A 21391-nucleotide genomic window follows, 5' to 3' on the forward strand; every position below is an offset into this window, starting at 1 on the left:
GCCGCCAGACGCCCTGACCCCTGAAGTAAGTGGCACACGTTGGTGACACTATGTTACGTTACTCTAGCAAAGAACTCCACATGTTAAATTCTGACAAGATTGTCCCCTTTAACAAGTACATGCATCCATCTGTGAGCTCTATAATCTCTGAACCTGTTCTTACTAACAGAGGAGAGCTAAGCACCTGCACGCATAAAATTGGTAAATCTTTGTCCAACAATCTCAATTTTTGCAAGAATTCTGTGTCTTCCCTATATTTGAATGCAAGGTCTCTTCCTAAACATGCGATTGAATTTTGGAGCCTTTTAGATGAAGTAAAGCCAGAGATATGTTTTATCACTGAGACCTGGCTCCAGGACTCCTCGTCTGTGAGTGTAGCTACCGCGTTTCCCCCTCACTATCAGCTAACCCGACTTGATAGAAAAACTGGACGAGGTGGCGGCATTGCGGTTGCAACGGCCGCCCCTTCTAAGATCCGCGTTTTAGATTCCCTTTCCTCTATTAAATTAGAAATTTTAATTTTTTCTATTGAAACGCCTGGCCCAGAATCCTGGAAGGGGGCCCTGATTTATAGACCCCCTGGTCCTAAGGCAGATTTTGTTAATACACTGTTAGAAGTCATCGCCCCCTATGTTTTAGCTGCAGATTATTTTATATTACTTGGGGACTTTAACTATCACGCAGAAGTATTATCAGACTCAGCCTTTCTCTTTGATGCAATGCTCACTTTGGGACTTACACAGCAGGTGACTGAACCCACTCATATAGCTGGCCACACTTTAGATTTAGTATTTACTAACTCCCTGAATGTTAATATTGAATCTCCTTGTCCAGTCCTATGGACTGATCATTTTATTCTTAAGTTTAGCATACCTATTAAGACCTCCAGCACAAGGAGCCCGAAAGGTAGAATTTGGATTCGGCCCTGGCGCAAACTCTCCATGGACACCTTTCTGCTCCACTTTGAACCTTTATTGCGTGATAACATGGCTGACACGGCAGAATCAGCGGCCCTCAATTTGGAATCTTCTATAATGAAAGCCTTAGATTTAGCCCTACCTCCTATTAATGTACAAATAAAAAATAAAGCCTCCCCATGGTTCTCTGCCTCTTTAAAAGGTCTCAAACAACAAACTCGAGCAGCTGAACGTCAGTGGAGGAAATCCAAATCTGAAGAACACCGCAGGAAATATCAACAGCTTCATTCAATTTATATTAATAATATTAAATCCTCAAAAAAGGCTTATCTCACACAGCGCATTAACAACGCGGCCCATTCCAGTAAAGAATTATTTAAAATACTAAAGGAATTCACCATTCCCTCGGTTGAACAATCCTCCTGCGTGCCCACTCAGGAGTGGGTTGAGACTATCTCACTGTTCTTTGACAATAAGATCAAAACTATATATGCCTCTTTTTCGTCTACTGAAGCCGTCCTGGGCGATCCTTCGATAAATACAAGTGAATTGCCCCTGCCCATTGAACTCACCAACCCTCTCTTCCTTACTGAATTTGATCCGATAACAACTTGTGAAGTTTCTGAAAGCCTGGGCAGGGTTAAATCAGGATCCCCTGCCGATCCTTTTCATCCTCGTGCCTGTGCCAAAATGTTACCTTTATTTGTGGATGTCCTTACATCAGTTTTTAATTTATCTTTGGATCAAGCCACCTTTCCCCGTAAATGGAAACATGCACTGGTTAAGCCTATACTTAAAAAGCCCCGAGCCGACCCAAGTCTGCCCATTAATTATCGTCCCATTTCTTTGCTTTCTTATTTTGGGAAGGTCTTGGAACTGCTAGTGAACAAACGTTTCACAGCATTTCTCGAGACAAATAGGCTCCTTGACCCTTCTCAGTCTGGCTTCCGTGCGTCTCATAGTACTGAGACTGCTGTAGTTGAAGTAGTGGATAATATCAGGCTAGCTCTGGACCATCAAGAATCTGCAATTCTAGTCCTTTTGGACTTGTCTGCAGCTTTTGATACCATCTCCCACAGCATTCTTATACATCGGCTGTGGGAGGTGGGTATCAGAGGGAAGGCCCTTAAGTGGTTTGAGAACTACCTGGCTGACCGTTTTACCACGGTATCTGTCAACGGTATTACCTCTAAAACTCACCCAGTTACAATCGGGGTTCCGCAGGGTTCTATCCTTAGCCCAATGCTATTTAATGTCTATTTAACCCCTCTTGCTGACATTACCAGGACTTACGGATTTGAAACAATTTCCTACGCTGACGATACTCAGCTGCTTGTTACCTGTAAGCCGGATCAAACGGATGTGCGAGCCCGTTTTAAAAACTGCTTGATCCGAATAAATGATTGGATGCATGAGAACAAGCTTCAACTAAATGGTAGCAAGACAGAGGTTATTCTATTCGGGAAAGCGGAACAGCTTTGGTCCAGTGATTGGTGGCCAGAAGAGTTGGGTATCTGTCCACAGCCTAAGCAATCAGTGCGTAATCTCGGCATCATGATTGACAAGTCTTTGTCCTTGAAGACTCATGTTAATCAGGTGCTTGGGACTTGCTTCGGGATTATGCGAATGCTGCGGAAGATTTTTAAGTGGCTACCCCTGGAATCAAGGAAACCCCTGGTTCAGGGTCTTATAATCAGTCGCCTTGATTATGGTAACGCCCTATTCACTGGGCTTAACCAGGATCTGCTCTGTAAACTTCAGATCCTACAAAACACGGCCACCAGATTGGTTTCTTGATCTTCCCTCTCGGTCCCCCTCCGCCCCCACTCTCAAAATGCTACATTGGCTACCTGTTCGCGAAAGAGGGCGTTTTAAAATTCTCAGTGTCGCCCACAAGGTAATGTATGGAGCTGGTCCTTTGTATCTTGCTAAGAAGCTCCGATGGCATGTTCCCGGACGCTCTCTGCGATCCAGCTCTAGTTCCTTTCTTGCCCAGCCACGTATCCGTACGGTACGTAACTGAGGTCGATCCATTTCCTATCTTGCCCCTTTTTGGTGGAATCAACTCCCTGTTGAACTAACCTCTATAACCAATCATCTACTCTTTTGCAGAAAGCTTAAGACCTGGCTTTTTGCCCTCTAACTTGGCTGAGTCTTTTCAGTTGATGTCTCTTTCTTCCTTTGTCTATGGCTGCAAAGCGCCCTGAGACCGTTTGGTGATATGCGCGCTTTATAAAAATATCTGACATTGACATAAAGCGAAATTAAAAGGAGTGGGAAATTGGTACACCTTACTGAGTAAGGGCGAAGGGTCTCCTTTGGTTGAAAAAATTCAGGCTAAAATAACTTATGAAACTAATTGCTCCTTCTCGAGGCAGGAATGGGAGCAGATCGCCCAGTTAGGAGGGAAGGCCCTTAGAGCAGCCAATTTTAAAAGGATGTCGTTTTTATCCCGTTGGCTGGCCTACCTCACTCCAAAAGCTTTAAATAAACACTTCCAGGGAGTAGAAAATAAATGCTTCCGATGCCAGCTTCGAGATAGAGGTGACTGGCTTCACATTTTTTTTACATGCCCGAAACTTGAAGTGTTTTGGCGTAAGATTTTTTCATCAATAAGTCAGGCCATTGATAAGACGCTTGATCCCGAAGCCGAGGTCGCTTTATTTGGTATTTCAATAAAAAGAACTGACTTGTCTAAAGCCGAAGAGACCTACACGGCGATCTGCTCTTTAGTAGCCCACTCCTTAATTCTTCAAAATTAGAGATCAGAGGAGATACCATCCTACTCAAAATGGGTGAATAAAATGAGAAGGATAAAACATTTTTACTGGGTGGGCAAAGGTAAATGATAACAATTATAATGTAGGGTTGTCTATATATGCCATATTTAAGCACTTTGCACTACTGGTACTTTATTGTAACTGAGACTCCAGAAACGATTGCACTCAGCACTTTTTTATTACTGGTTACCTGCTCTGTATCAAAACTAATATCAATTATAATTGCTAAATGTTATTAATCAAAGGATTCTACTAGATCTTGCTTGATGTTTTTACAACTGTTTTATCTCTGATCACTGATTATTGTACAATGTTTTTAATGCCCACCCGTTCTGCTCAATAAAAAATAAAAAAAATAATGTGTGAGCATCAAGAAAAATACATATGGTTTTGAATTAGACTCGTAGTACATACTGCCTGCCCACCTCTCACGTCGGCAGGTACTGCCAAATGCGGCGCTAAGATCAATGTACTCCTCTTAGGTGGTGCAGGTGCCCTTAAAGGTAATATTAAATTAGTGCTTAAATCCAATGTGGCAAGGTGAAACACATTAGATGACTGTTGTGAGAAAGCATGGTTAAATGGTATAAAAACACTTGTGAGCTATGGACACCACAAGACAGACAAAAAACATAAAGTGTTTTTCAATTATAGAACTTACTTATTCAACCTGGGTGGAGGGGCCTGTAGTAACCCTACAGAAAAAAAGCATACATAGTATAGTAGATACGAGAGAAGGGATTGCTATTAACAGTCCCCAAAACATGGAGGGGCGACTTAGTTAAAAAATGCTGCAAATGCGGCATTTCCATCTCCTTCGCCGGTTTCTGTATGGGTAAAAAATGTTTTACTCGGCTCAGCACACCTCCGTCATTGTGACCTGCTCGTTTCCAGGACGGACCGCATCTTAGCGTGTTTGTTGCCCGATGCGAGTTAAAATAGTGAAACGAAAGACAAGTCATGCTCACGTGCATTCAAAGGCAGGAGCGTGGCATCGGTTTCAGCATAAATGACAGCTTTATTTTGGCAACTAATGCGCGCCATGTTGGGTGTATCGCCCTGTTTCCTGATAAGACTATCGTGGATGCGTGATTTAAAGAGACCCAACAGGAATAATGGATTGAACTAGAGAAAAATAATAAAAATGGAATTGAAAATGAAAATAAAATGAAATCAACCCGTGAAGCAATGGCTCGAACCCCCGACTGGGTGGAGAAAAGAGTGCCGCAATGGCGGCCATCTTGGACCTGTCATCGTGTGTTATGATAACAGGAGGGTGCTTGTTGTCAGGTGTGCAAACGTGTTCATTTTGTTCGCTAAATGGCGGCCTGCCAATGTAAAATCCAGAAAAACACCTAAAAGACTAAAGATGGTGGGTTAAACTAATGTGGCTCTAAACCTCATGGAATGGTATTGAATTTGGAGAGAAATAAAAATCAAAATGAAAATAAATTAACAGTAGGATAGAACACAGATCTTGTTGGTGTTTCGCAGGGATACGTTATAAGTAGTTTTGCAGAGTGACTGTGGAAATGTGCCTTTTCAGGTGCACACCGGTGTAGGGTTCACCCTAAAGTTTGAATCTTAGAAAAAGTACACCTTGGCTAGGTGAATTGAATCAAATAAGTCACAATAAGTTTCCTGACCACATCCAGGTCTTAAATATACAAATAACCTTATATCAAATAAAGCTATTTTATTTTATTTTTTTATAATTATATGTTTTATTTGATAACTATTATCAGTTTTTTTATATATATGAAATGATTTGTATAGGAAAATATCTATTTACATCAATTTGTCTTTAAAAAAAACAGATTATTGTGACATACATACATTTAGTATTCAATAATGCTCTCACAATTTTGTCTATACAGTTTTCAATTTCATATATTTATTTCATTTCTTCCTACAATAACATCATTGATTACAATATACATTCAACATTTTTCTTGATTAGGGGAGACTGGCGGTTTTATGTTCTAGCTACGCGTGTTTCAGCTTTCGCCTTCATCAGGACTCCGTCTCAGTTTCTTGAAAAGAGAGATTAAGAATAATACAAACTGATATTAATATGCCTGGTTGATAACTATGGATAAACATAATAACACATTTTGGATAAAGATTGATAGTGCACAATGTGTCCCATCGATAGCACACCCTGTTGTTAAAAGGAGTCATACTTAGCAAAACACCCTTGTGTTTAATTTGTTAAAATCTAATATGTGCTAAAAATACATAGCAGAAGCCACAATAACAAAACATATATACAGATTGCCTCTGTTACCTTCACCAAAATTAAATTTAATCCCTATCTAGAACCTGTTTCTATTCTCAAATCATACCTCATAGTAGGAGCTCTGGATAGATTGGCTCTGCTTCTCTTAGATTTTAGAGTAGTCTTCATGGGTCACTCAATCTCTATTGAGGAACATAAAATGGGAATGGAACATACAAAGGTGCTCAAAGAGAATTTCTACTCATTTTATAAATGTTATTTATAGTATATGATGCAACATGGGTTAATTACCATTATAGAGGTTGATCTTCTTTTGCCAGAAGGGATAATTCGTAAGGGGTGCTATTAGCTTTTGATGGATATGTAATGATTTCTTCTTTATTTTTATATTTTCTAATTTCAAAAATAAAGATATATAGATTAAATTATATATAACTCTTAAACTCACTAATTATCCAATTTATCTAGAATTTACTTTTTTTCTGGAACAATCCGTAGCTTTTTTTATATGCAGTCCGTGTTCCAGATCTTATGCAGTGATGTAAGCAAGATTCTATTTGCTTGGCATCAAAAATTAGTTGTTTCTTCCTTGTTGATCAATCTGCCAATTAGAAACATAAGCATGTGTTGGAAAGAATAAGTAAAAACATTTTTGCTCTACTCATCTATATGAGTTGTTTATTGCTACTAGATAGATGGTTTGTCAAGGATAACGGTATTTCTTTACCCCCATAGCTTTCATCATTTACCTGAATGTGAATTGATTGCTCTGTTATTACTCTATTTGGAGAAGATACAATTTCGAGGGAAAGGATATTTCTTCCGATCTACAAAAATAAAAATAAATATAGCATATTCTGTTCATAAATTTTACCAAAGAGCTTGTGAAATTGGTGCATGCATTCCCTTAACTATATCAAAATGTAAATGAAATAGGCCATTAATACTAACCTTTTTTCTTTTACTTATTCCTTTCACAATGCTTGATTATAGTTGGATCAAAATTCATTGGGGAATCACATATTCAAACATTCTGGCAATTTTCTTATTGCTGGAAAATAAATAAGAGGGGACAACTTTTAGCCTTATATAATTATATTCATATAACCATCTCTTTCTGCGTATTATTTATTATGGTCCAATGTATTATGGCGCTCGCATTTCATGCATATTATATAATTTTCGGCCATTACTATGCATGCGTTATAATTTATTGTAACCGGCCGGTTGTCTATTTTGCTTATTTGATACCTTCATGGTTTGTGTTTCTCACTTGATATGCCAGACCATTATACAACACCAAAATAGCTACATTGCTAATCAATAGTTATAAGACATTCGTTTTTAGATGGTTACGAAGGGTGAAAACTAACTATTCAGCACCAAAGTGGCTGTATTGCTAATCAATACTTATAGCGAATTCGCTTTAAAATGGTCTCAAAGAGTAAACGCTAACTATTGGTGTCGACTAGGGGAACTGTTCATCGAGTGGGTCTAATAATAGGGGTGATAAATGTCTTTATTATATATTAAAGAGCTAGTTACTTTCATCCCCCTCAAACATTGGTACATAGCATATTTTGCTTACCTATTTTGTTGCTTCTTTCGATGACCTAATGAGGAGATGCACAGGTAGCGCGGCGTGCATGCTGCGGTCTTTTAAACTATGAAGTTGAACTATTCCGTAAGCGTAAGCAACTGCTTCCGGGTTTATGATGTATCTTGTATACGCACTAGGTTCCAATTGTGCGTGAACGTGAGCAAATGCTTGTAAGTGTTCGAATACCCATTGTATAAACTTACTCAGTCACGTAATATGCCGATGGCCATGCATGTCTGCTACGATCTTTTGAGCTTTGAAGTTAATATATTATGTTGACATATACATCTACTTCCGGGCTATTAATATGCAACGTTTAAACGCTAGGGACACCCTTTGTATGAATATAAAGAACTACTTCCGGGTATTTAGCTTGTGTTATTGTAAACATAGCTCAAAACCGGCGCCATCTTTGCCTAGTTTCTGTTGATATAAAAATCCAATTTCAGTTAACGGGACGTTAAAGGTGATTCCAGTATGTCATGATCTTTTTTTTATTTTTAAAAGGCTTTGAGCATTAATCTTCATTTAGACCTCAGATTTTATTATATATTCTTAAGATGGATATACAAGATCAGCACCCTCTTCCTGATTCTTCTTCTTCTCCGCATTACATTTCTGTCAAAATGCTATTGTCCTCCTTTGTTGATAATCTACCACATTGCCGTATATCTTTATTAATTATGTATATTGCTTGTGGATATCAATACATTCTAAATAATTGCCATAAAGTATTCTTATATGTGCACAGGATAATAGAGATTAATGAAATCTGCCATTGACCCGTAGAACAGCAACAGGATCATCTCTCCACAAGTCATTGGCAGGTTCCGTCTAACACATCCGTGTTATTGCCCATTTTCCCATGAGATTTGTCATTTTATATGGACCATTTTTGTGCTATCAAAGCATATTATATTAGTTTTTAAGTTCTTGCTATTTGAGTTTTTATCAAAAACAATCAAATGATCAAATCTATATCCCTATTTATATCCGATGTCCTGATCCCAGGATATCATCATGTCTAGTTCTATGGGCATGTTCTCGTGTGGAATTCATGTAAATAAATCAGTAATTATATTTGATAGCCTGGTCCCAGGGTATCGCCTGATTTAAACCTTTTACTGCTTTTCCTAAAGTATATATCCAGAAGACTTCTCTACATTTTCTTACTGGTTCTGTAGTCATGCCTGACTGTCCTTTAATTTTCTCAAGGATATACCATTGCATTTCATCTGGAGTGTGATTATGTTCAATATAGTGTTGGACAATAGGTGCTGTTAATTTCCGATTTCTGATTGCAGATCTATGTTCCGTCAACCGTATATTAACTGCCCTACAGGTTTCTCCTATGTATCCTAACTTACATGGACAAATCAAAAGGTAAACCACATCTGTGGTTTTGAAGTTAGTTAAGGTTGTTGACACTATCGGATGATTATTGAATTGTAATGTTGGTGATTCAATCGCTGTTAAGCAAGATTTACAGGTATTGCATTTTAAGTTTCCTACCACAGGGTTCGGGCCATCAATGCTTTTCTGGATGAATGTGTTGGCCTGTCTCATCCTGGATCTCACTATATGATCCTTTAAGTTCTTATTTCTTCGATATGCAAAAAGTGGTTTTGGTATTGAGGGTAAGGATCAGATTTATTTATTTTAAGAATATTCCAACTTGAACATACCGCTTGTTTTACTCTCTCACTTATCATGGGGTGTCTTGTTACAAAAACCACGGACGTGTTGGTTTTAATTAGAGTGTTATGTAGTAGGTGCTGCCTGTCGTAAAACCTGGCTCTTTTGTAGGAGTCACGAAAGAGATGTTTTGGGTAGCCTCGGGCCTGAAATTTCTGTTTCATGTTTTCGGATCTAATGTCAAAATCTTTAATATTTGTACAATTGCGTCACAATCGCAGAAACTCACCGAAAGGTATGCTGTTCTTTTGTGTGGACGGATGATAACTGTTATAGTGTAACAGTGTATTTCGTGCTGTTGGTTTGATATATAGATCCACTATTAGAAGACCTGAATCATTTTTAATAGCGACATCTAGATATTCAACTTGGCTGGAACTGATGTTGTGGGTGAAACGGATGTTTTTATCGCACAAGTTTATCCATTCAAGGAACTCAAACAGTTTTTCTAGTGTATCTACCCATATAAAAAAACATCATCTATAAATCTAGACCATTTGGTTATAGACTCATAGAATGGTGCTATTTCATTGTAGATAAAGGATTTTTCGAAAAGTTACATATAGATATTTGCCATCGTATGGGCACATGAAGCTCCCATGCTAACACCTTGTTTTTCTATAAATAGTTGTGCATTAAATTCAAATACATTGTGTTCCAGCACTATTTTTAGACATTCCAATACAAAGATGGTTGGACGTTGTATGTCCAATGAGCCCCACGAGTCGGGCGCCAAACTGTGGAAATGTGCCTTTTCAGGGGCACAATGGTGCTGGGTTCACCCTTAAGTTTGTCCACGGGTCCTTAGACTAACAAAGAAGAGATTGGCACTGAAGCTGGAATTCAAAATAACAAGTTTATTAATTACTCATGAGTGGGACTACATTAATACAACACTCTCAGGCGCTGTAGGAGGTAGTACATGGAATACAGAAACCATATGCCTTTTATACACAGTTTGTTGCAGAGTAAGCATGTAGTTACACATAGAAGGTACAGGCCTACACAGGAATAGCTATCGACTAACATGGGCAGATGGATTTCACTTAGTCAGCAAAGTGGGAGGGGAAACAGAACTGCTTACATCAGTAGGATATGAAAGACAGTTACATTCTCACACAGGTGAATTCTAGCAGCTACAGGCCTTTCTGAGCTCATACATTGCTCTGGCTCAGTACAGAAGGAGTTAACTAAGGTTGATGACTCAAGCAGAATAGAAAAGCAGGCAACAGTGAAGACGGCAGAATCACAAGGCTAACAAAATGGATGCTGCAAACAAGATGGCTTTAGTTCATGCTAACAGCAATTATTTTCGATTTCCACAGATGACCCTTTTAGCATTAGCTGAAGACATCTCCATGATTTAGAAGGAGCATGGAAGATATCATGGACATCAATCATCATTAACTCACTAATTTCTTGGTCTGTTACTAGTCGGGCATTTACATTCTTGATTTAGCTGGTATACATGAGGTACAGGTAGAAGCACAAAGGGAACAGAGCAACGGGCCACACTGGATACATAGGCAACAGCTAAAAAGGATCACAACAAATATACATAGGCCTGACAATATCTTCCAGCCCCATACAGTAAACATAGTCCATAGCTATCCAGTCAAAGTCCATGTTCCTGAATCCTGATGGATTTCAGTGGCTATTTTATGCAGCTTAGAAATTGCCTCAAAAACGGAAGTTGTGTGGTCAGAGATATAGACACAACAACTGCTTTCGATGATGCGGCATGCTCCACCACGTTCGACCAAGACCACATCCAATACCATCCTATTTTGGAGCACCACAATTATCGCTATTTGCAGTTCTTCCGTGATATTTCCAAGGGCCATGGCTGTCTGATTGTTTACAGCCTCTACAACACGTGTTAAGCGCCTGATTTTTCTGCTGTTTAAGGCCGCACCAACAAAGAAGAATAGTCCCAAATTAAAGTCAACTTACTGCTGCAGTGCAGTATTGGTCTGATCCACCTCATCATGATTTATTGTCCTCTTAAATCAACTCTTAGAAATGTCATTATACAGTTTATAGTCTTTGTGGTAGGATACAGGTGCCAAAAACACAGGTGGTAGCAAAAAGGACACAAAACAGCTACTTGACCACCCAATAGGTAGGTGGTAATAGCCTTTACTTCCACAAATGAAATAGGTGTTATGTGAGGACAAAAAACTATTGTTCATTCCAGTAATGTTCAGCACTGTAGTACAGTCACTTTTTCCCACAGGGATACTGCCAATACTGCTCACACAAAGGTCTGCTTGAGCTCTAGTACCAGCTATAACAGGAGGCCCATTACCCTTGACAGTTCGAGTGTTAGGGAAAACATAGTGCGTGGAGGAATTTTCTCGGCGATAGTCCTCCATTCCCCATACAGTTGCTTTAGCTTTTGGATCTCCTTCCTCATCAGGGTAACAGACTATTTAACTGAGCGTTAAGTCTTCCTACATCAAAGTTGGTAATATTACCAATATGAGAAGCCCGCAATAGTGCAAAACAGGCTCTGCAGGAGCCATTGTGTGAAAACGGCAAAGGAATGAAAGGCGTTCCTCCCTTTTTCTAATGAGCTGGCATCATTCCACACACCCAACAGTTGGTAATGTTCGTAGCATTATGGGTGTGATGCAACATTTGAATGAACGTATTGTTAAGGTAGGACATTCTGTGCTTCGGCTCGTGATAGGGAAGAGTAAAATATCTGTGCTCAATGGGGACAGGAGTAGTAGCAGTCAGTAGATTCCGAGCAGGAGCCACTCCCTCTACAACCCATGTTATTGTAGCAATCAGGTCAATAATTAAAGTGAGTCCAAAATTGAACATACTCTTTCGATCACAGATTCTTGCAGTAGTTGATTTCTTTTCCACAGGCATGTTCATCTTGCCGTTGAACAACGGAACAGATGGTGCCCTAAGGTCCTGGGCAGACGTTGGTTTCTTCACTGAGATTGAGACGAGTAGCCACTAAAAGAGTACCCCCATTTGTAACTCAGTCTTTCACTACCCAGGACAGTGGCTCAAAACAGTCTTTTTCAACAACGAAGTGTCTCTCTTCCAGGGTCGCAGCTGATATAGAGATGTACCAGGGATCGTGTGGTCTGGGAAGACTTCCGCTGGTTCTTCAGGTGACGTGGCTTGTCCTTTCTCTGTGTCCAGGATGTCGCGATGATCTGCCAACACAGCTGGGCTCACGAGGGCATGCGGAACCTTTCGACAGTGGGTGGCATGTACCCAGTTCTTCCGGTTGGTCATTCGCACTGCATTCCTGGTAGCCAAGAGCACCTGCTCAGGGCCTCGCCATCTGGGTGCTAGGGAGCTGGCTGTCTGGAAGGATTTTGTCAGCACCCAATCTCCAGGGCGCAAGCAGTGGCCCTCACCTTGCGATCTGTCTGTAAGAGTCTCCCAAACCTGTTGATAATAGAAGACAAACTGTCCGTCAACTGAGACAAGTAGTCATTCATCAATACATGGGGTACATCATGTATAGGGCGTGGCTTAGGAATCCCCCAAATATTCATTGGCCTCCCAAAAACCACCTCATACGGTGTGAGGCCAGATCGTGTATGTGGTATCGATCTAATAGATAGCAACGCTAATGGCAGTGCATCAGGCCATTTCAAAGATGTGGAAGCCTGTATTTTGGCCAATTTTAATTTGAGGGTAGAGTTGTAAGGTTCCACTAGCCCTGCTGATTGTGGGTGAAAAGCAGAATGGAACTTCTGCTTGATTCCCAATCCTTTCATAAGGTAATCAACAACTTGCCCAATGAAATGGGGTCTGTTGTCATTCCACAAAACTCTCGACAAATGCCAAATCTGGGGGAAAACTCCTTTAGGAGCACCTTTGCTATAGTAGGAGCTGTATTATCTTCCGTAGCGTATGTTTCCACCCATTTACTGAAGGCGCAAACCACTACCAAGACATACTTTAGGATGTTACAACGCTCAAACTGCATGTAATCCATTTGCAGGACCTCAAAAGGTGCAGTAGGTATGGCAAACCCTCCTGCTGGAGTTCGTGTTCCCTTTCCAGGATTATATTGGTGACAGATCAGACAAGACTGGACTATCTTTTTAGCTGTGCCGGTAATATCTGGATGATCCCAAACTTGCATAAGTTGCTTTGCCATTGAGGACGCTCCAACATGTGCCAGCCAATGTGCCATGTGAATCATAGGATGTAAATAGGCTGTGGGTAACTTCCATTTTGTCATTTCTTTATTCCTCCAACAGCCCTCATCATCCAATGTTCCCTCCTTAGACCATTGGTCTAATTCCTCAACGGAAGCAGATGGTTGCATATCCAGTACCTCTTGCCTGGCATCATGCCAACGCTCAGCCTGTGACTTAACTACATACATGGGGGTAGTACTTCGCTGCATTGCAGTCTCAAGAGCTGTGTTATCCGCAAAGGCATTGCTTTTTCCTATTTTATCACTCACTTTCTTGTGTGCGCTACACTTAACAATTGCCAATTTCTTAGGATATGTCAAGGCAGTAAGGAGATTGTGTACTAATTCCCCATGCACTATTTGCGTCTCATGTGAAGTAAGAAAACCTCTTTCCTTCCAGAGTTGCTCAAAATCATGAGCCACTCCAAAAGCATATCGGCTATCGGTGTAGATGTTAACAAGTAGATCTGTACTAAGCTCACATGCTCTTGTCAGTGTTATCAACTTGGCTGCTTGAGCTGACTTCTGTGGAATGCGAGTTGTCTTAGCTACTGTCTAAAGTGTTGTGAATGCATAGGCAGCGGATGTCGTGCCATCAGGCAACTTCAAGGAGGACCCATCAACCCACAGTTCCCCAGCAACACTAGAAAGGGGCGTATCTTGTAGCTCAACACGACCCTTTGTTTGTTCTTCAGTAAGGGATATACAATCATGTAACTCTTGTGACTGAGACTGAGTAGCTGGAAATGGCAATAATGTAGCAGAATTCAGAGTCGAGCATCTTTTCAGTGTGATATGAGGAGCCAAAAGTGTGAATTCATATCCTGTCAAGCTGGCACTAGTCAAATGTTGTGTTTTCGTTTGATTTAAAAGAGCCTCAACTGAATGGGGTACTAGCACAAGCAATCTGTGTGACAAGACTATTCCCTCACTTTGACGTATGGACACAGCTGTCGCCGCCACTGCTCGAAAACACCCAGGCAGCGCACGGGCGACTGGATCAAGAACAGCTGAGAAATATGCACAAGGACGCTGCTTATCACCGTGTGTCAGTGTTAAAACTGAGAGAGCACAACCATCCCTCTCGTGTACATAGAGTGTGAAAGCCTTAGAGTAGTATGGAGTTCCTAATACTGGGGCAGAATAAAGAGCTTGACGCAACTGTTGGAAAGCATGCTGGCATTCAGTAGTCCATGGGAGGGGCATCGGAGTGTCTTTAGTCAAAAGGGCCAACAAGGGTTTAACAATGTGAGAAAAGCTAGGGATCCACTGTCTACGGAAAGAAGTAAGGCCAATCAGTGCACGAACATCCTCCTGAGGTATCGAGAAGAATGCATTCTTCTAATTGATCACACTGACTGTAGTTGCAGCAGGAGGAACCATAGTAAGAAGAGTTGTGATGTCAGAGACTACCAGATATTGGGGCACTATGATCTCGTTAACCTCTCGCAAGTCAATGATGAATCTATACATTTTAGAATCAGTGTATTTTTTCAAAATAGGATGAATAGGGCTATTACAGGTATTGTAAGGGACTTCTTCCACAACCCCCACCTTAAACAAACCCGGAACAATGTGTATCAATGCTTCCTCGCCTTCCCGATATATTTTATATTGGGGCAATCGAGGCAACGAAGCACCTTCCTTCACTTGAATATGTTCTGGTGGGATAACCATTTGTCCCACATCAGTATCTGATGTAGCCCACAAGGTACTAGGTAGCGTTGCCAATGCAATATCCTCTTTAATAAGACAAGACCTCTCAATCACTGGATAGTTATCATTTAGAATGACACACACACACATTCTGGGAAACAACGTATTGTAGCACGAAAATGTTTAGGGGTGTTAGGGGAAAGCAGAAATGGACATGTTGCAGTGAATTTATCAAGACTAAATGCAAGTGGCTGTGACAGTGGGCTAAGGGAAGGTGTCCCATCGAATCCTATCGATGTTATCATTGTGCCAGACAGGGCAGCCCTAGGAACCAATTGTTTAGACAGAGCACTACGAGTAGCTCCTGTATCAACCAAAAATTGATCAGTAGAACCCAAGATCTACTGGGACCTCAACCGGTTCCTTACCCCATCCTAGGCATTCCTATGCATAATCAGAATCCTTACGACCATCAGCCTAATAATCAGACATTTGGTATTGGTTTCGTCCGTCAAAGGTATGAAAAGAATTTGGATTGTGTTCCACTGCCTCAATTCTGGTAAAATTATCCATGCCTCCCCCATTTCCTGTGTTCCCTGGGCGGCTTCTCATACTTCCTCTACCCCGCTGACCTTGCAAAAAGGGGTCACGCAGCACGCCAATGTCCAATTTCTTTACAATAAGCACACTGATCAGAAGACAAAGTTGCTCGAGGGAAAGGGGGTACACCAGGGCGAACATCCACCTTTACCACCACCTCTAAATGAGGGACCATAGACTTGAGCCAACATAACTTTCGTTTTTAAATCCTTAACCTTTTCATCCTCTTTGCCTTTTGCTTCCAATTCCTGTTGCTCATAATACTGAGCCATAGTCAAAAGGGAGACCGGGGAAGACGTAGTCCATGAACTCTCGCTGGCCTTTAGGCGACTAGCTATTTCTGCAACATGTTAGCGACAAATTTGTCGACGAACAGATGCTTACCCGTGTCATCTGTCAATGACTGCCCACTAAAATCATGGAATGTTTCTTCAAATCGTGTAAAGAAATCAGAAACTGACTCATCCGCTTTCTGTTTACAAGACGCTAATGTAGTCCAATCTATTTTCTTAGGGGGTATAAGAGTTTTCAACTTAGTTACAATAGCTTTAGGAAGATCTAATATCACCTGTTGTGGTTTTTGCGCAGGCTCTCTAGCAGCATCTATTCTCTCTAATTGCACCCAAGTATCACCATAGTCTACATTATCATCTTCCGAATTGATCTCCACATATCAGGGGGTAAAATAAGTCCAAAAAACATGTTGATATCTGGCAGAGTCATAGTACAGGAGCTAATAACTCCTTCCACTTCTACATAAAAAGCGGCCGGGTTTTTCCGTGGGTCGGGCAAAGCAGCTTTAAGAGCCATAACGTCTGCTCTACTCCAAGGAGTGTAGACCCAATTATAAACAAAATATCCCTTTGCATCATCTGAATCTTTATCATCATTCATTCCCGCTCCCTTAGGGGGAACATACAGAGGTGCTGCTTCACGCATGGGTTTCATAGTAACTTCAATATCACTAGTATCTTTATCTGTCCCTGTAGCTCCCTCTTGTCGCTCCCAGGTCTGAACTGTTTGTTCAGTTGTAGTTCTACCAGCTGCTCTTTTCTCCTCTCACAGACGGAACATTGAATTGCGCAATTTAACCACTCGCCTAATTAGATCAGGAACCTGTGAAGGAAGAAAGGTGCCATCACGTAATTGTTTATAATCAGAATTTATATCAGAGGGCTCTAAATCATCAGAATGTTTTCTAAAACTGAGTATTACTTCCCAAGTAAACGTCTCTACAAAATATAACTGCTCAAAATCTATCCATTGTTGAACCATTGCTATGAGTTCTGGAGCGGAGGCATTCCCACAAGCTGCTTTACGAGCAGCGGATCAAGGAGTGGCCTTGCATTCAGTAGTCAAAGTAGAATGAGTCGTCTGCCCGTCCTGCTTATCTTTATCTTTTTCTTCTGAAGACAAATGCTCTTCATCAGAACCTTCATTCTCAGGGACACTAGGGAATTTATACGGGGTTGGAGGTCGATCTAACAAAATAGAATCATCTTGAGGTCTATTAAGTATGGGATAAATGGGGCGCCTAATATGGTACTGGCCAGTTACCTCTAAACGACGCTCCCTATCTTCTTTTTCCTTTATGTCCTTCATCTCCTTATTTTTCAATTCCAATGCTTTTTTATATATTGTTTTTCGCTGTTCTTTTTCTGCTATGGCTTCTTCTTTCCTCACTCTCTCATGCACTTCTTTCTCCCACATTCGTACACAATCAAACATATCTTGTCGACTCTCGTTTAAACAGACACTGCTCAACATACTGAATCTTTAAAATCAAATGACCCATTTACTGGCCATCGTAGATCAGGATCCTTTTTCGTATATTTGTTCCACAGTGTACTATACATTCTGGAAGAAATACCATATTTAATATACATGTATCTATTAGGTGTCCCCTCTAGGGGAGCCGGCTGACTAATTTCTCAATCCATTTTGATACCACTAAGACAGCAACACAACCTACGAAGTGTGCTAGGAGCAGGCATGCTACCAAATGTGTAAAATATTACTTATCCCGGATATATCAAAGTAGAGAAAAATCTCCACATTACCTGCCTTTATTTATTGCAATAAACAAACAAACAAAACCAAAATCTTGGCCAAGCAAATCCAAAATCAAGAGTGTCGCTTCAGCGACCTTACCAAACAAAAGTCTCCAACCTCCAACTGCCAATCTCTTGGTCGACCTAATGGTCACTGCGAAACTTGCTCCAAAGGAAATCGCAGTCGGGACCAGCCACCACCTGGTGGGTCAGATCGGGAAAACCGGAATAGCACTTCGGTCTGCAAAGACAAAAGGTCTCCTCGTGCAGGACGTCTCCTCAGTAAGATTCCATTCCTCCATCAAGACCACTCCTTCGGACGGCCGCGTCTCCAATGAGTCCCACAAGTCGGGCGCCAAACTGTGGAAATGTGCCTTTTCAGGGGCATAACGGTGCTGGGTTCACCCTTAAGTTTGTCCACGGGTCCTTAAACTAACAAAGAAGAGATTGGCACTGGGCCTTTTATACACAGTTTGTTGCAGAGTAAGCATGTAGTTACAAATAGAAGGTACAGGCCTACACAGGAATAGCTATCGACTAACATGGGCAGATGGATTTCACTTAGTCAGCAAAGTGGGAGGGGAAACAGAACTGCTTACATCAGTAGGATATGATAGACAGTTACATTTCCAAACAGGTGCATTCTAGCAGGTACAGGCCTTTCTGAGCTCATACATTGCTCTAGCTCAGTAAAGAAGGAGTTAACTAAGGTTGATGACTCAAGCAGAATAGAAAAGCAGGCAACAGTGAAGACGGCAGAATCACAAGGCTAACAAAATGGATGATGCAAACAAGATGGTTTCAACTCATGCTAACAGCAATTATTTTCGATTTCCACATGACTAATATCTGGATACTTAGGTTCATCTTGTAAACTGACCCCATGGTATATTGTCATTCAGGCCTGCGGTATCAGTGCGCAATTTGAACACCCATCTTTGTTCTTTCTCCAGCAGTTTTTGTTCCAAATTGTCACAGGGTTTTATATGTTCCAACACCACCCACCACATGTCATTTGGGGTGTGTTTCGTTTAGTTGAAGTGTGCCGTCATCCTTGTACTGGCTCTGTGGCATCGAATGTTGCTGCAATGCTCTTATATTCTCGTGCTCACCTTCCTGGTAGTCATACCTACATAGTGTAGGTCACAGCAGCATGTAATCAGATACACAACGCCTGAGGTGTTACAAGTGGTGAATTTTCTTAATTCCCATGATGTATTGAAGGTAACATTCTTGGTTGTAGTGAGATGGCACACGCTGCAGTTACCACACGGGTGGTGGCCAGTTGGTGGCCAGTTGGAAAGGTTGTTTTTGGGTTGAAGTCTTGGGCGGGTGTGCACTAGGATGTCTTTAAGAATTCTGCTTCTCCTATGTGAGAACATTGGTGTTGGTATGTTCAATTTTCCACTGTCCCGAATCCGCCAGTGTTGAAGACCCTATCTGACGCTATATTGAAGGTTGTTATACAGATGGGTCTCTCGTCCTTTTCTGTGTCTTGCCTCTCATAGGTTTCCAGGAGAGCGTCCCTATGGTTATTGTTTGCTCTTTTCTTTGCCTTTCTGATGATGACGGAAGGGTATTTTCTCCTCCTCAGTTTTTCAGCCAGGTCCTTGGCCTGTTCTTCATAGTCCCTCGTTTCTGTGCAGTTTCTCCTGAGTCTGAGGAACTGCCCGAAAGGGAGATTCTCCTTCAGGTGTCGCGGATGAAAACTGTCATAAAGTAGGAGACAGTTCTTAGCAGTTGGTTTGAAATGTGTCGTGGTTTTGAGTGTCCCTTACACCGCGTAGATGTTAAGGTCTAGAAAAACCAATTCTGATCTGCTCATTGTGTGGGTAAATTTTTAAGAAAGGGTCCTGTTAAGCTACTCCAGGAAAGCGTTAGCCTCAGATACGTTACCTTTCCATATCACTAGGACCTCGTTAATGTACCTTTTCCATTCCACAATATTGTGACGGTGTGGATTATGGTCTGACAGGAATTTTTGTTCTTCCAGGTGATAAACGTACAATCTAGCCAGCCACACTCGGCGCAAAGATGCTACCCATGCTGGTCCCGTGCTTTTATTGGAACAGGTTTTCTTCAAAACGGAAATAGTTCTCTGTCAATGCCCATTTACAACATTCAAGGACTAGATGTTGTGGTGTATGGTAGGGCCATGTTGTTCCATACAGGATCTCTTCAAGTATATCCAAAGTTTCTTTGTGTGGCAATCTTGTGTAAAGGCTCTCCACATCTAAGCCAATGAGGACGTTGCATGTGGGGTCCTTAAGTAGGCAGAATTCTGCTTTTGTGTCCTTCAAGTAGGTGCTGTTGTTCTGTATTAGTGGGCGTAAGAAGGCATCTGCAAACTTGGAAAGTGGTTCCAAAATGGATCAGATCCCAGAAATGATGGGGCGTCCTGGGGGGTTTCCAATGACTTATGGATTTTTTGGATTGTGTAGAAATAGGGTACAGCCGGAAGGGTATTGATCATGAATTCCCCTTCCTTCTTGGTGACCCAATCATGGGTTAATGCTTCTTCTACCATGCTGGTAATCCCAATCCTTATCCGTTCAGTAGGGTCATCTTTGATGCATCTGTAGTTTCTCTCGTCTGATTGAAGTCTAAGGCATTCTTTGCGGTATGCTTATGTGGTTTGTAAAACAATGCCACCACCTTTGTCTGCCAGTTTAATAGTGATATCCTTGTTGTTGGCCAATCCTTTGATGGCTTCTTGTTCCATCCTGGTGGTGTTATGGAATGTTCTTAAGGTCCTTGGGTCCATTTCTCCTACGTCTTTAAGAACTGCCTTCTCAAAGGCTAGGAGTTCTACCGGTAGGGTAGCTGATGGAGGTGTGAATGTTGATTTTGGGTGTAAGCCAGTGTCACCTGTTTGGTTCTCTGTTGCAGTTTTGTTCTTGAAGAACACCTGGAATTTGATTTTCCTTATGAATTCATTCAGCCCACAGCTGAGTAAGAATTTGTCCAGGGTTGGAGTAGGCACAAAACCTAATCCTTTCTCCAAAACCGCTAGTTGTGTTGTGGATAGTGTGCTTCCTGATAAATTTACAACTAAACTAGGTTGTTGCTGGTTGTCGGCAGGTTCGGTGGGCCCATGCTCCTCATGTTTATTCGTGTTGACTCCAGGGGTTGTGCCCATTGTACCTGTTGTCCTCTTTTTGTTTTGTCTCTTTGCATCCCTTTGCCTCGTCCTAAAAAAGGAGCCGATGACCCAGAATAATCCACTTGGGGGTCTGACTTCCAATAGGGATATGGTTGTGGTTGGTACTGTGGAGGGCAGTTATCATAACACACGATGACTAGTCCAAGATGGCCGCCATTGCAGCACTCTTTTCTCCACCCAGTCGGGGGTTCGAGCCAGACCTTCACGGGTTGATTTTATTTTATTTTCATGTTCAATTCCATTTTTATTATTTTTCTCTAGTTCGACCCATTATTCCTGTTGGGTCCCTTTAAATAACGCATCCATGATAGTCTTATCAGGAAACAGGGCGATACACCCAACATGGCGTGCATTAGTTGCCAAAATAAAGCGCCCATTTTTGCTGAAACCGATGCCACGCTCCTGCCTTTAACTGCACGTGAGCATGACTCGGTTTCGTTTCACTATTTTAACTCGCACTGGGCAACAAACACGCTAAGATGCGGTCCGCCCTGGGAACAAGCAAGTCACAAT

General features: G+C 41.4%; 1 protein-coding gene across 5 annotated transcripts in view; it reads right to left on the bottom strand.

Annotated features, from left to right (window-relative positions):
* SPIDR (scaffold protein involved in DNA repair) overlaps positions 1 to 21391 on the bottom strand; it is a 2139604-nt gene that overhangs the window by 1982238 nt on the left and 135975 nt on the right. For 2 of the 5 annotated variants that reach the window (XM_085605666.1, XM_085605665.1), the window contains exon 1: positions 6888 to 6989. The exons of the other annotated variants lie outside the window; for them this stretch is intronic. The gene's annotated coding sequence lies outside the window, so the exon portion shown is untranslated. Of the gene's footprint in view, positions 1 to 6887; positions 6990 to 21391 lie in introns of those variants that run through there. 5 annotated transcript variants of the gene reach the window in all.

Source organism: Triturus cristatus, chromosome 5_1, assembly GCF_964204655.1.
Source record: "Triturus cristatus chromosome 5_1, aTriCri1.1, whole genome shotgun sequence".
NCBI classification, from domain to species: Eukaryota; Metazoa; Chordata; class Amphibia; order Caudata; family Salamandridae; genus Triturus; species Triturus cristatus.